We start from the raw sequence: 13,285 nt of genomic DNA, 5'->3' as shown, positions 1-13,285 counted from the left end.
CATGCTTTGGTTTGTCGGTGGTGGTGATGATGGTAAGTCAGGAGAAGAAACTGTAGAGCAACCTTCATTGCTCCAGGAAACAATCCATAGTTATGAGTTCAGTTCCTCCACTTAGGGACTCAAGGATTCTTCTGGATTTTAGAAATAATGATCACTCTAAGACACTACTTTTCCCTATGCTCAGGAGATCACTCTCAGATTAGTTTTTTCTGAAGTGTCTGATGGCATGTGTGTGTTTGAAAAATATTCTAACTCATTCCAGACTGGGAATGAGAGGACAAAGAAATCACATGTGTTCTGGAGTCTTCCACTTCCCCCAGTGAATCTGGTGTTTGTCTCATTCAGTGTCTTCATTATGAATCTTCATTATGAAAATCATTTCTACTCACCTTTCACACAAGTTTTATGTTATGAGACTAAGTTTTAATCTCTTTTCTTCTACGCCCAGTGATGGATGACATAGTTCTTCTTCAGACTGTACTTAGTTAAAGATGAATATGATAAAAACTGCTTCTGAGGCTCAACACCAAATAGCTGTCAGAGAATAATATTCAGGAAAACAGATCTCAATTGTAGGCTATACCTGCCAGAGTGTGTGGCCTGGGGCAATTCCCTCCATTCCTCTCAATATCCATTTCATCTTCTGTGGAAATTGAAAACATTGCAAAACATTTAAACTATGTTTGATTTGAAACAAATGCAATATGAAATTTGGCTTAACATGACCACGGGCCAAGCATAATGAACATTAGCTTTCCCTCAACAAAAGTGACGTATCAGTATCACCTTTGTCCCATGCATATGTACATATTTATATCTCTGCATCCAAGCCTTTATTGGAAGAAATTTTTTTTTTACTTCTTTTGCTTAATTACCTAGGAGTGGAATTGCTGGGTCAAGTGTATATTAAATTATATGAGAAACTGACCAACACATTCTCATCAAGGTTCAACATTATGCATTATGGCCAACCATATATGAGTGAGAGTTCCATTTGCTAATAGCATCCTCACTGCCTCTGGTATTGCCAGTCATCTGATATCAGCCATTCTAGTGGGTTTGCTGTGGCGTCTCACTGTTGTTTTCTTTTCCATTTATCTAATGACTAATGATGTTGAATGTCTCTATACAGACTGATCTGCTATCTTCTTTAGCGAAATATGTTTTCAAATCTTTTACCTCTAGTTTTAAAAAAGAATTGGCTTGCTTGTCTTTTATATGTGTTCTGGATCCACATCTTTATGAGAAATATGTTGTATAAATATTTCCTCCCAGTCTGAAGCTAGTTTTTTTTTATTCTATTAAGAGTTTCTTTTGAAGATTAGGTGCATCTTATTTTTATAAAGTCCAAATTATTATTTTTTTCTAGGTCGTGACTTTTGTGTCCTATTCAGTAAATTTTGATAGCCCATATTTTCCAATTTTGTGTCCAATGTTCTCTTCAATGTAGTTTTCTCATTACAGTTCTTATCCATCTGACGCATTTTTAGTTATATGTTTTTCATGTGGTGCAACACAGGACTGTTCATTTAAGACATATTGATATTGAATCATGCTGGCCCTGTTTATTGAAACAATATCCTTTCCATATTCAAATGCCTTGGTGCATTTGTAAAATATTATTTGACCTTATATATATTGTTCTATTTCAAACTTATTCACTCTATTCAAATTATTAATCAATCTATATTCCTATCCTCATGCAATTATTATTTCCATTGCTATGCATTAAGAAACACTTTTGAAATTAGGTCAAGTAACTCTGGTGGTTTGTTTCTCATTTCTAAGTTATTTTGTCTATTTTTATTCCCTTTCAGTTCAATATAAAATTAAGACTTAACTTCTAAAGTAGGCTCTGTTATTTTGATTTTGATTACATTGAGTCTATAGGCTAATTGCGGGGTGAACCCCCTCTATAATTTCATTGAGTTATCCAATTTATGTGCAAAATATATCTCTTTTATTTATGTCCTCTTTAATTTCACCCATGAATGTTTTGTAGTTTTTAACAATGTGTATTGCACACATTTTGATAAATTCATCCATGTGTATTTTTTGGTTTTTCTACTTCTATAATGGTATATAGAAATTCTCCATTTGCAATGCTACTGCTGGGACAGAGACATACAATGAATTTTTTGGTTTAATTCATTAATTGTTTCATGCTACATTGTTAAACACATGCAATTCAAATAGATCTAGAGGGAGATTTTTTGTTTGTTTTCTTTCACTATTTTTCTAACTTTGCTTAGATTGATTTGGTTTGTATCAGTCTTTTTTTTTATTTTATTGGCCTCACTAATGCCATATGGAGGTTTCTTAGCTATGGGTCAAATCAGAGCCATAGTTTCATGTCTATACCACAGACACAACAGCAAAGGATCTGAGTTGCATATGTGACCTATATCACAGCTTAGGGCAATGTGGGATTCTTACACATTGAGCGAGGCCAGGCATCAATCCCAAATCCTCATGGATTCCTTCCAGATAAGCCACAATGGGAACTATCAGTATTATTCATTTTCTCTATTATCTTCTTAGGTAAATATCTTTTTTTTTGAACCTAAGGTTTTCTCCTCAGTCTTCTCAAATTTTGATATTGTCTGAGTGAGTGTGTGTGTGTCTCCTATGCTAAACACAATAAGTTTACAAATTTTTACATAAATATAAGACTCAACAGCATCAAACTAGCATTTGGACTGACATTTAAGGATGTGCTGATGGTCCCCTTCTAGTCTGTTTGGAATGTGAAGATGGGAATCAATATTTTTTGTTGTTGCTGAAGTCTATTTATTTATTTGTTTTTAATTTGTATAATGATTTTCATTTTTTTCCACTATCACTGGTTTATAGTGTTCTGTCAATTTTCTACTGTACAGCATGGTGACCCAGTTACACATACATGTATACATATCTTTTTCTCACATTATCATGCTCCATCACAAATGACTAGACATGTTCATTGTAGCACTAGTCAAAATAGCCAAGACGTCAGTCGCATTTCTATATACCAGCAATGAAATATTAGAAAAGGAATACAAAAATACAATATGTTTTAAAATTGCACCTCACAAAATCAAATACCTCGGAATACACCTGACCAAAGAGGTAAAGGACCTATATGCCAAGAACTATAAAACTTGAATCAAAGAAGATGTAAAGAAATGGAAAAATATTCCATGTTCCTGGATTGGAAAAATCAATATTGTAAAAATAGCCATACTACCCAAAGCAATCTACAGATTCAATGCAATCCCTATCCAATTACCCATGACATTTTTCACAGGACTAGAACAAACAATCCAAAATTTTATATGGAACCACAAAAGACCCAGAATCACCAAAGAAATTCTGAGAAACAAAAACCAAGCAGGAGGCATAACTCTCCCAGACTTCAAGAAATACTACAAAGCCACACTCATCAAAACAGTGTGATACAGACAAACAGACCAATGGCACAGAATAGAGAACCCGGAAATGAACCCTGACACCTATGGTCAATTCATCTTTGACAAGGGAGGCAGGAACATAAAGTGGGACAAAGAAAGGCTATTCAGCAAGCATTGCTGGGAAACCTGGACAGCTGCATGCAAAGCAATGAAACTAGAACACATCCTCACACCATGCACAAAAATAAACTCAAAATGGCTAAAAGACTTAAATATATGACAGGACACCATCAAACTCCTAGAAGAAAACATAGGCAAAACACTCGGACATCAACATCATGAATATTTTCTCAGCTCACTCTCCCAAGGCAATCGAAATTAGAGCAAAAATAAACCCATGGGACCTAATCAAACTGAAAAGCTTTTGCACAGCAAAGGAAACCCAAAAGAAAACAAAAAGACAACTTACAGAATGGCAGAAAATAGTTTCAAATGATGCAACCGACAAGGACTTAATCTCTAGAATATATAAGTAACTTATACAACCCAACAGCAAAAAAGCCAATCAACCAATGGAAAAATGGGCAAAAGACCTGAATAGACGTTTCTCCAAAGAGGATATACAGATGGCCAACAAACACATGAAAAAATGCTCAACATCGCTGGTTATAAGAGAAATGCAAATCAAAACGACCATGAGATACCACCTCACACCAGTCAGAATGGCCATGATTCATAAGTCCACAAATAACAAGTGCTGGAGGGGCTGTGGAGAAAAGGGAACCCTCCTGCACTGCTGGTGGGAGTAAACTGGTACAGCCACTATGGAGAACCGTTTGGAGATACCTTAGAAATCTATACATAGAACTTCCATATGACCCCACAATCCCACTCTTGGGCATATATATTCAGACAAAACTCCCCTTAAAAGAGAGACATGCACCCTCATGTTCATTGCAGCACTATTCACAATAGCCAGGACATATAAACAACCCAAATGTCCATCAACAGAGGATTGGATTAGGAAGAAGTGGTATATATAAACAGTGGAATACTACTTAGCCATAAAAAAAGAATGGCATAATACCATTTGCAGCAACATGGATGGATCTAGAGAATCTCATCCTGAGTGAAATGAGCCATAAAGGCAAAGACAAATACCATAGGATATCACTTATAACTGGAATCTAATATCCAGCACAAATGAACATCTCCTCAGAAAAGAAAATCATGGACATGGAAAACAGACTTGTGGCTGCCTGATGGGAGGGGTAGGCAGTGGGAGGGATCGGGAGCTTGGGCTTATCAGACACAACTTAGAATAGATTTACAAGGAGATCCTGCTGAGTAGCATTGAGAACTTTGTCTAGATACTCATGTTGCAACAGAACAAAGGGTGGGGGAAAAATGTAAATGTAATGTATACATGTAAGGATAACTTGATCCCCTTGCTGTACAGTGGGAAAATAAAATAAAAAAAATAGCCAAGACATGAAAACAACCCAAATGTCCCTGGAGAGATGATTTAATTAGGAAGATAGTGGTATATATACACAATGGAATACTACTCAGCCATAAAAAAGACAAAATAATGCTATTGCAGCAACATGGGTGGAAATAGAGACTCTCATACTGAGTGAATCTGAAAGAGAAACAAATACCATATGATATCACTTATATCTGCAATCTAATATACAGCACAAATGAACCTTTCTGTAGAAACAAAAGTCATGGACTTGGTGAATAGACTTGTGGTTGCCAAGGCAGAGGTGGAGGGATTGGAATGGATTGGGAGCCTGGGGTTAATAGATGAAAACTATTGTATTGGAATGGATTAGCAATGAGATCCTGCTGTGTAGCAGTGGGAACTATGTTTTTTTTTTTACATTTCAGATCATTGCACAATTTACATTTTCTGACCTGCAAACAGATACCTCAAACAGAAGTTTTTTTTTTTTTTAATTATCAAACTAGGTACATCCAAAAATGCAATAGTTACACATGACAATTAATTCACAAAGTGTAATTTACCAGGACGTATCCTAAGAATTTAGAAACAGTCTGTCAGTCAGGAGAAATCTGACCAAATTTAGCAATCAACTATTTACACGTTCAAAGACAAACCTATCTAAACTCCCAAATCAGAAGTTTGAAAGTTTTTAAGTCTCCATTAAACAAGAGAGTGACAATTCAAACCTAGCCAGCCTTGACAGTCTTAATTACCCTATACCGGGCTACTTCCCCAGTCTGGAACTCTACAGCAAGCATCTCAGTTTGTCAAACTACTAAGTATCAAACTCTTGTGCCATTATGCACATAGAAGGGCAAAGTGTGCATTAATTAAAAAGCAAGTAGTCATTAAACATCCAAACTATTCCCCCAGCTCACCAGCCCTTAGTATGATCCCAAATATGCAACCTGTGTCACACAGTGACAGGCTATATTTTGTATGTGTATGTATCTATGTATATATATACACACACACACACATATATGTACATGTGCGTGTACATATACACACACACAGTACTAGGTACAAATGGCAATTAACAGTCCCTGAAGAAATTCATTTTCAGTTGAGGCTATGGCTCCTGTGCCTTGGGATGATTTTATACTTCAAAACTGAAAAACACTGCTATAATCTAACTTCCTTAACACAAAATTTGATTCCTTGTTCAGTTTCAGCTTCTCGGTCTAAAACTGGCTATAAGGTTAAGTACAAAAAAGCAGCCAAATGAGTGAAATTTCTCTCTCCAGTTTGGCCAAGGTATTTTGTAGACTAGAAAATCTATAGTGCCTTCCAAAGGTTCTTGCCTACCTTACTGTCCATGTTCACGTTTCAAACTGTGTCAACAGAGCCCGCACTTCAGGGATAAGCTGCTTGGCAGCCATAGTTGCCTCTGTGATAGCCTCATGATACAGGCCCTTTCTCTTCTTATTAAAGTGTGACTGGAAGATTTCTAAAAAGGGGGAGAGTTGTGAAAGAGCCAGGAAAGATGTTGTTGGAGACCCAAATCATGAAATACAGGCCTCCTGTCAGACTAAAATGCTGTCATCTTTCCAGCTCACAGTTATAGAAAGAATATGGGCTGGCTGCCAGGGGAAGCCATATATCTTGACCTAAACAATGTCCCCTACACATATGTTCCTGCCATCTGGTGTGATGCACTTAGAGACATTTTTGGAAAAGACTTTCATTTTCAAGGAATTACTGAGCTTTTTCTCTTCCTTTGAAGAGGAGGAAGTGGAGGATGTAGAAGGTGAATGCATACACCCTGGAGGAAAATCAAAGCATTCAGAAGAACTACACTCAGAGTTGGAGGATTTCAAATCATCTGTGGTATCAATGCTAAACACTGAAGCATTGGAAGCATCAGATTTCTTTTGATTTAGGGTCATGTAAACAGAGATATTGCTTTTGCTGCCCTTTTTGCCCAGTGTCTGTGGTTCATCCTGCTCACCAGGCACAGGCACTTCAGTTGTGTCCTGAACCTCACTGTTGGCCTCTTCAGGGCCTTTGGAAGGACTCTGATTTTCTGAAGTGACCTCACCTGCTGAGGAGGTAGAGGTGCAGCAGGACTGAAGCTAAGGTACCATCTTGCCACTCCACATTTCCTCCAGTCCTGTCTTCAGAGAAGAGTCATTTTCTTCATTCCTATACCTCTGTGGTTTTAAACGAACTGGGGTGGAAAGGAACCTGACCTAGGATTATGATATGGATGTGTGAAATGGACTTTTGAATGCACACTTCTGGAAAGAGAGGTGTCACTTTGCTTCTTCTGTGCCTTTTCTTTGGCAGTTTTCAAAACTTCCCGAGCTTTTGCATGATCCATGTTCTTACTCTGGAGCACTTTTTTAGTACTTAACTGAGTTTTGATGTATTTGCCTGAGCAGAAACTTTGACTACTCTGCCTCTACTGTGAGCAATATTTGAAACCTTAACATTTTTTCTTTTATGGCTTTCATTTTGGTTTTTCCCATTCACTTTATGGTCAGTTTTTGGTTTTTTTTTGTTCACAGTAGTTACACTTTCATTTCTCTGTTTTTTATCTTCATATTTAGAAGAGTCACTTGCACTACTACCTTTTCTAATTCCTTTTTTTCAGCAACAACACTGTTTTTACATTTGTCACATAAGACTTGCCTGGGTCGTAGTTTAATAGCATTCATTATTGAAGTAGGTTCTTCCCTGTACATTTTCCATTTGGGTCACTTAATTTTCTGAGGAGGTGGCTGAGGTATTGATTGGTTATATGTGTTCCTGATAAACAAAGGGAGAGGATAAGGTGCTCCCTCATGGAAAAGAGGCACTGGTTTGGAAGTCTACAAGGCTTTCCGCCAAGCTCAACTTGGGAGGTGGGACAGGAGAAGGGACATCAGGGACAGCACCATTCACTTTACGCTTCACTTCTGTCCCTGCTTGGAATGTATTAATTTGGAGCTGCATGGCCTCAGGTTTATCCTTATATCCCCTTTTGGGATATATTGTCACAGGGACCCAGTGGGACCCAAACTGTTCCACCAGAATGGCTGTATATCTTTCCCACCAAAAGTACAGCTATTGCACCATACAGTTCATGGTGTCTTTTAGACAGATCCATGAGGACCTGGGAGAAGAGCTTCTCCCAGAGGTGGAACGACAGGACGAGGGCGTCTTCAAGGATGTGGTCCAGCGTGGCACGCACCTCCAAGCCGGGGGTCAATTGCGACACTGGTGGAGTCCCCGCCTGCCGGCAGGAGGGCCAGGGCTGCTGGCTGGGGCAGCGGTAGTTCCTGGAACTCTTCAGGAGCCGGGTGGCTGCTCGAACGGTGGTGCAGGGGAAGGTGGAAGGTCAGACCCTTCCTGAGGGGCGGCTGCCATGAGCTCCACCACTCCGTCAGGCATTTCCTCTGCCTCCAGCTCCAGCCTCACCGCCTCTGGGCTACTGGCGAGCTCCGGCGGCGGCGGTGGCGGAGGTGGCGCTTCATCTGCCTAAGGAGAAGAGTGCTGCCCCGTTGGCCTTGGCGTCAGGCACAGGTGCTTCACTACTGTGACTGGGAGGGGGTCAGTGCTGGTCTCGCTGCCTGGGATGGGCTCCATCTCCCGCTTGACCTCGCTGGCGCCCCCCCTCCCCTGGGAACGCTGCAGTTGCTGCCGCTTGTGCAGCCATGGCAGCATTTTCTTCCAGGCTTCTCCCTCCTCCAACTCTGGCTCAGTCAATTCTTATTACTAGTTGCTAAAGATGGATAGAGGGGACATTCTTGGCTTCTCTCTTTGAACTTTCTTGATAATAGCTTTTTTCATTTCAGATTGTGCGTGTTGATGAGCTCATGAGAGGTTTTTTATATATGTATATAAGTAAATATATAATTTAATTTTTGTTAGAGTATCGTTGATTTATATTGTTGTGTCAATTTTGCTGGATAGTGAAGTGACCCAGTCATAAATGTATATATATATTAAGGTATTTTTATAATATATATATAATATATAAACATATAAATATATTTATAAGTATATATATATATACACACACACACATATTATCTTCCATCATGTTCTATCCTATGAGATTGGATAGAGAGGTTGTTGAATCAGGCAAGGTAGGAGAATGACAAACATGAGTACTAATAAAAACATATAACTGGCAGTAATATTTTCAGTTTTTCAAGACGTGATATTGCAAGACTTAGCTCTAGGACACTTTGACTCCAAGCAACAGGGATGCCTCTTTTTTCCTTAACCTTTATATATAATATATAATTTCACTATTTATTTTGGATCCACTTTGCTTTGACTATATGTCATTGACACTACATCCTAATACAACTTATTAATGTCTTTTACATTTCAAAAAATCAGTATTTAACAACTTGAAGGTCAAGACTTAATTTGTTTCTTAATGTACAGAAACAAAATGTAAATTATGTAGATTTAATTTTATATCCCTCTCCTAGGTCATTTTTTTCTTTACCAATTATACGTAGCTGCAAATGATGACTGAGAGGCTGACACTCTCCTAGATGATGGAAAAATGCCACTGATATATTTCTCTTCTGTATCCAACTTTCTTATCTGATAGTAAGTTCTCTCATTTCACATGATGATCCCATCCACTTTAAAGGATATTCATAGGGTTTTGGCAGTGCAGACAGACCTTGGCATATTCAGCAGTAGAAGAGCCTCCTTTGTATCTGGCTGCTGTAAAACATAATATGATGGTTTCTGCTTCTGTCAACCTCCGTTCATTCCCGGAGGACAGGAGAGGAACATGAAAAGGGAGAACCAGAGCCTCGTGTCCAAGTTCCTACACATAGGACTCCCCATCCAACCAGAGCAGCAGGGCATCTTCTTTGCTCTGTTCCTGGGCATGTACCTGACCACAGTGCTGGGGAACCTGCTCATCATCCTGCTCATCAGGCTGGACCCTCACCTCCACACCCCCATGTACTTCTTTCTCAGCCACCTGGCCCTCACAGATGTCTCCTTTTCATCTGTCACTGTCCCTAAGATGCTGATGAACATGCAGACTCAGGATCAATCCATTCCCTATGCAGGGTGGGTAACACAGACCTATTTTTTCTTATTTTTTGGTTGGATTGTTAACCTTCTTCTTGCAGGGATGGCCTATGACAGGAATGTGACCATTTATAACCCTCTACCAGAGCAGATATATTTCTCATGCCATCAGCATGAGAGAGGAGCTTTGTATATGTGTGTTGGCTGGATCCTGGCTCCTTTCCTGTGCCATTGCCCTGACCCACAGCCTTCTCCTGGCTCAACTGTCCTTATTTGCTGATAGCACCATCCCCCACTTCTTCTGTGACCTCGCCGCTCTGCTTAAGCTGTCCTGCTAAAACACCTCTCTCAATGAGCATGTCATATTCACTCTAGGGTCTGTTGGTCTCATTTTTCCACTGAGTGGCATCCTGGGCTCTTATGACCACATTGGGGTCTCTATCCTGAGGGTCCCCTCTGCTAAAGGGATCTGAAAAGCCTTGCCCACCTGTGGCTCCCACCTCTCTGTCATGTCTCTATTCTATGGAATGAGATAGCAGTGTACCTTTTCCTCCTCATCAGGCCAGTCCCATGACAAAGACATCATTGCTTCTGTGATGTACACAGTGGTCACTACCATGTTGAACCCTTTCATCTACAGCCTGAGAAACAGAGACATGACTTTGACTCTGGGGATTCTTTTCAGAAGAAAACTTTTTGCCAAGTCAGAATCACCTAACCATGTTCTTATTTCATTCACTGACCTTTTTAGAAAAGCCTTAAAAAGTTGTATTTTGTTCACCTATGTCTCTAGCATTTTTCTTCACTGTCCTTTAAATGATCATTATTTTTGGAAAGATCTATATCCCTTCAGACATATCTCTTGTCCATTTATTGTTCCATAACCCTAAACGTGGCATTACCCAAATAATACATTCAACTTTTGGTCTTCAATGCACCAAACTCCTGTGCATGTATTTGTAAGTGTGGTTAAATTTTCTTTCAATAAGTTATATTATTATTAAATTTGGCTTTTTTACATCTCTTTAAAGTGTGTATATATATTTTAATTCTTATTATGGTCATCTCTTGGGCATTGGTTTTTAAATTTTTAATTAATTAGTTAATTTGAAATAGTCGACTTATAATGTATTAATTTCAGGTGTAGAGCAACATGATTCAGTTTTAAATATATTATATACCTCATATATTTTTCAGATTGTTTTCTGTTATATTATATTACAAAATATTGAGTATAGTTCCAAGTTCTATACAATTGGTACTTGTTAGTTATCTGTTTTATATATAGCAGTGTTTATATGTTAACCCCAAACTCCAAATTTGCACTCCCTTTTTCTTTTTTTTGTAAGCATGTTTGTTTCTATGTCTGTGGGTCTCTTTCTTTTTTGCGTATACGTTCATTTGTGTCATTTCTTATTAGATACCCTATGTAAGGAATATCATATGATATATGTTTTCTATATCTGGTTTACTTCATTTAGTATGATAATCGCCACCTCCATCCTTGTTGCTACAAATGGCATTATTTCATCCTTTATATAGCTGAATAATATTCTATTAAATATAGGTACCACATCATCTTTATCATTCATCTGTTGATGGATGATTTCATTGCTTCCAGGTCTTGGCTTCTTGCCTTCCAAAGCTACAAACATTCAGTTAAGACTTCAATGTTTACTTATAGTAGAGTCCAAAATGCTTATCTTTGCAATGCAGTATCAGCTTAATAAGGTACTTTGAGGGTTTGCTGTGTTGTGATTCCATCTCTTGCATCTAATTGTGTGTATCTTTGCACACTTATATAATGTCCACTTATGTTTTCTTATGGTCAAAATGTGTATAATAATATTTGTTTGGGTTACTGGGAAGATTTATTTTGAAAGTGCGTGTAAAATACTCGGAACAGTGCCTGGAACTATTGACATTGGCTTGGAAGCCTGGATTGGTAACATTTTTGATAACAGGGGATTTTAAGAGACTCAAAACAAGTAGCATGCAGCAAACTATACAGAAAGCCCATGACATTGCTTCCGTACTTCTCTTCAAATGATTTTCATATCCTTTTTAAGAGGAAATGCATGATTGATACCTCTTACCTTGTGTCCTGTTCACATTTTCATCTTAGAAAATTATAGAGATTTGACATGGCTTGATGTAAAGATATAAACTTGAACATGGAGAGGTCTAAGGTCTTGTGCTCAATATGGCACAAAGCAGTTGTTCAATAACTATTGAATGAAGAATAAATATCTGTTGGTTTCTTTGGGAAAAGACTTGGTTAATGTGACTGTTTGATATATTATTGGAGCCAGAATTGGAAAGACTGATTCATTCACCAATAATTAAGATAAATAAAGGGAGAGTAGCAAAAATTAAGACTTTTCATAGGACAGACGACATGACTATAGCATTAGGGCATGTTCACTGACATTTCCCCCTTTCGCTAATTCCCGGCTGTGGCAAGAAGAGCATGAGGAGGGAGAACCAGAGTTGTGTGTCCGAGTTCCTCCTCCTGGGGCTCCCATCTGGCCAGAGAAGCAGGGCTTGTTCTTTGCCCTGTTCCTGGGCATGTACCTGACCACAGTGCTAGGGAACGTGCTCATCATCCTATTCATCAGGCTGGACCCTCACCTCCACTCCCCCATGTACACCTTCTGTATCACTTGGCCCTCACAGATGTCTCCTTTTCATCTATCACAGTTTCTAAGATGCTGAGGAACATGCAGATTCAGCAACAATCCATCCCCCATGTAGGGTGCATTTCCCATACGTATTTTTTCATAATTTTTGGTTGTTTTGACAGTTTCCTTCTCACAGTGATGGCTTATGACAGGTATGTGGCCATTTGTCAATTTCTCCACTACAGCACCATCATGAGGCAGGAACTCTGTGTCTCCTTAGTATCTGGGTCCTGTTTCCTCTGTTGAATCCACTGTCTGTTGAACACCCTCCCCTTTGTCCAACTATCTTTCTTTGTGGAAAATACTATCCCCCACTTCTTCTGTGACCACAGAAGTTGAGCTGTTCAGACACCTACCTCAATTTGCTGCTCATCTTTGTTGTGGGAGGACCCATTTTCAACCTGCCTTTGAGTAGTATCCTGTGCTCATATATTCATATAGGGACTGCAGTTCTGAGTGTCTCTTCCACCAATAGACTCTTTAGAGATTGTTCCACCTGTAGCTTCCATCTCTTTGTGGTGTCTTTATACTATGGAACACTTGCTAGTGTTTACTTTTTTCCCTCATGATGCAACTCCAATGACAAAGACATAATTGCTTCCATCGTATATGCAGTAGTTACTCCCATGCTGAAACCCTTCATCTATAGCTTCAAGAACAGAGACATAAAACGGGTGTTAGAGATATTTGTCAATAGGGCTAACTTCTTGAAGTGA

General features: G+C 38.8%; 3 pseudogenes; 2 read left to right on the top strand and 1 right to left on the bottom strand.

Annotated features, from left to right (window-relative positions):
- Positions 1-6,221: 6,221 nt before the first annotated feature.
- Positions 6,222-9,534, bottom strand: LOC125120937 (PWWP domain-containing protein 2A-like; annotated as a pseudogene).
- Positions 9,535-9,640: 106 nt separating this feature from the next.
- Positions 9,641-12,603, top strand: LOC125120936 (olfactory receptor 1J4-like; annotated as a pseudogene).
- Positions 12,604-12,707: 104 nt separating this feature from the next.
- LOC125120935 (olfactory receptor 1J4-like) lies at positions 12,708-13,285 on the top strand (annotated as a pseudogene).

This window comes from Phacochoerus africanus, chromosome 2 (assembly GCF_016906955.1).
Source record: "Phacochoerus africanus isolate WHEZ1 chromosome 2, ROS_Pafr_v1, whole genome shotgun sequence".
Taxonomy (NCBI): Eukaryota; Metazoa; Chordata; class Mammalia; order Artiodactyla; family Suidae; genus Phacochoerus; species Phacochoerus africanus.
Note: the sequence above shows the minus strand (reverse complement) of the source record. Positions and strands in the feature narration are given on the sequence as shown.